The sequence below is a fragment of the Phoenix dactylifera genome, unplaced genomic scaffold (assembly GCF_009389715.1).
Source record: "Phoenix dactylifera cultivar Barhee BC4 unplaced genomic scaffold, palm_55x_up_171113_PBpolish2nd_filt_p 000782F, whole genome shotgun sequence".
Classification (NCBI taxonomy): domain Eukaryota; kingdom Viridiplantae; phylum Streptophyta; class Magnoliopsida; order Arecales; family Arecaceae; genus Phoenix; species Phoenix dactylifera.
The window spans coordinates 188,323-191,339 of record NW_024068152.1 but is presented as its reverse complement, the minus strand read 5'-3'; the positions used below and the strand labels follow the sequence as shown (position 1 = coordinate 191,339).

At 38.7% G+C, this 3,017-nt stretch overlaps 1 long non-coding RNA gene across 1 annotated transcript; it reads right to left on the bottom strand.

The window, feature by feature from the left end:
* Positions 1-808: 808 nt before the first annotated feature.
* Positions 809-1,641, bottom strand: LOC120107166. Its single transcript, XR_005509088.1, has 2 exons — positions 1,407-1,641; positions 809-1,234 (listed from the first exon to the last, which is right to left on the bottom strand). It is a non-coding gene; the product is annotated as an uncharacterized LOC120107166 (long non-coding RNA).
* Positions 1,642-3,017: the final 1,376 nt, after the last annotated feature.

Below are 3,017 nucleotides of genomic sequence, written 5' to 3'. Positions count from 1 at the left end.
GTCATGAAAGGCTCAATAGGAGATTGAGGGTAAAATTGGTAGAGATAGGTTAGAGCTTAACGATAATGTTGAAGGAGGCCTCATTCTATAGGATCAAATCTTTAAGGGAAGGAATTTTATCCTACACATCTTCTAGGATTCAAGTAAATATTTCTTGGGATAGCCCGCATTGATACGGTCGAAACTTTCTTCTCCACCCATAATAGTCAATATGAGTGTATTTTTAGGATTAACAAGAAATATTATAGGCTCCTACAATCCTCCTCCGGTAATGTTTTGCTTAGCAAAGATCTTTTAAACTTTTTCATCCAGTTGATCCAATTGTGGTTATCAGTCTTGTAGCCAATCAGTCTCAGTCATCACTAGCTAGTTTGACTAGAAATCAAGCTAAAAGTTTGTTCTATAGATAATACCATTTCCTTTCCATATACAACCGAATATGACGTTGCTCCTCTAAAGGTTCTTGTTATAGTACGTCCTAACTTGATACCACCCTAGTATGACAATAATTTTTCAGTAATCCTTTTGATTTTTCTATAATATATAATATCATAGATTAGATTTTCTTAAATATATATTGTATTTGGACTTCCATTTAAATTTTTCTTCTTTTTTTTGTATTTCTATTCCCAATCCATTTCCCCTTCCATTTACCATTTGATGATCCAACGCTTGTATGGGCCTTTGGACATGCCGGCCTCCAAAGTTTCATTCTATTTGTTTTTCTTAAAGCTCCTAACATCATAACAGCCAGGAACATGCCAAGTAGATGACTGTTTCCCCCTCTTGCCACATCCACATCCTACAATTATGGATTAATTACTCAAATAGTCACATTAGATAACAGCAAAATACAAGCTAGCTCAACTAAGCTTAACAGGATCATTCATAAGCACAACTGAACTTGTGCAAGCTCGAAGTTCCACGCCATAAAGACTTGACTACAAAGGAGAGAAAAGAGCAACAGGTCCTAAAACTAAGCTTATTTTATTCTGAAGACGCATGAAAAGCTTATGGTAGCCACATAACCCGGCCTCACATTCCTGCATGCGAAGCGTAGGTCATTAGCAACGCTTTGTGCAAAAGCATCGGCCGCGTAAGCCCCGGCAAACACCTCCTTGGAAGCCCTCAGTCTGGCACACGTTTGCACAGTTGCTTGCTCTCAAGCACGTACCCTTGAACCTGTGGCTTTGAGACTCGCATGTCCTTGCCTCCACCACCTTCGTTCCCATCTCTTCTAAGAAGAAAGAAACAAAGCATCGTTAAGAACCAGTACATTAGGTGTATTAATTATAAGGTCTTCAAATACGTCCATTATTTTCTGGAGAAATATTCCAGCTTCAAACTGAAAAATTAAACCATTACATTCAGCAAAGAAGATAAGAAAGAGAAAGGAAGAGAAGAACCTGAGGATATGAGAAGGAACAAGAGCAGAAGGATGGCTGGAAGCAATCGCCGAGAGTGCTCCATTGCAACACACCAGCTAACACACGCAGAAGGAAAGGGAGCTTGCGGTTTATATAGAAGGATTGGAGGTATTGCTTTCAATTTTGTTGATAGGACATGACCAGCTGGCTAGTTTGGCATTTTTCAGAGCTCTACTGCGAGGATTCCTCTGGCTCTCCTTGGGTTTCGTGAAGCAGAAACATGCACTGCACCGGCTTACGTGGAGAATAATCTCATCAGAGATTGGACGGTCCACATGCTAACGAGTCAGGCCTCGCGCGTACCCAGGACGTCAGGGTGGCCGACCTTTCTCAGTGGACGTACGGTGGGAGAATGTGTCCGGATTCTTATTCCTGACACCATCACATGCAATGTTCCAAGAAGGAGACGAGCCATTGCGTTAAAAAAGGGTGCCATCCGCCATGTATGATCGTTACCCAGCTCGGTTTGAATGGTCCATTTGGTCTAAGCAGATGAGTAATCAATTTTCTAGCCTGACCACAGCTTAGCTAGGTTGGGGTTCGAGTTGTATCTGCCAAGATCTGTATAGATAAATGAATGGTAGAAATTAGATTATTGTGGAATCTGTATAAGGTGCGATCCAATGATTAACGTTGTGAAAAAAAATCAACTAATTTTTTATGCATAAGGTACAATGGAAACTCCTAGCTTGGCCCATCTCAAAACTAATTTAGTTCTGAATGTAATGGCAGAACATCCCTCCCTTGCAATTCAAGTTGAAGGATTATCCTGCTGATTTGCCTGCCTGCAGATTTTGATCGAGCTTAATTAGATTTAGACTACACCCAGTTATGCTAAGAGGATCATGATAATGACTGCCCATATAAGGTGTTGTTTTGTGTATTTTTCTTTTTCTTTTTATTTTTTTGATAAAGTGGATGCATGCATTAGATTATACCAGTATAAAACCATTCACAAATATGCTGATATGACCTATATCTTGATCAAGAGACGTTTGGTTCCCTCTAATCAAGAGACGTTTGGTTTACTTCTCTTATCCATTGGGAGGAAGTTTGAAACTTTGACCATCTAAGTTTCTTTTACAAAAACACACTTCTTTCACTTCTATGTATACGATGAACTCCGGCACATACAATATTTTTCCTTCCTTTAATTATTATGCCTATTTACTCTCATTCTCTCTCTCTTATAAATTAACAAACGCCAATACTCTCTCATAAACTCTCTTCCACACCATCTCATCTCTTTTCCTAAGAAAGCAACTTTTGAGGTGCAGCCTAAATTTTAGAGAATATATGGACTTTGTATCATGGGGATAATAATCTTCACTAAATTCATTTGCAAAGTAGGGAAATAATTATCTTTAAGCAAGTGACTTAAGTGGTACATCTAGCTCAATTTATTTATATTTTTCAGGTATTCCTTGATTTGTACATGAAGCCCCCAATAGTTTAAAGGTAATTATCTTTCCTCAACAATGACTACCACATGTGACAATCAAAGTTCCTATATATGAAGTTGTAGTTTGGGATTAATTTGGTGGGCACAATTTCAAGAGACGGCTTCTCAAAATCCATTTCTTTCTTACC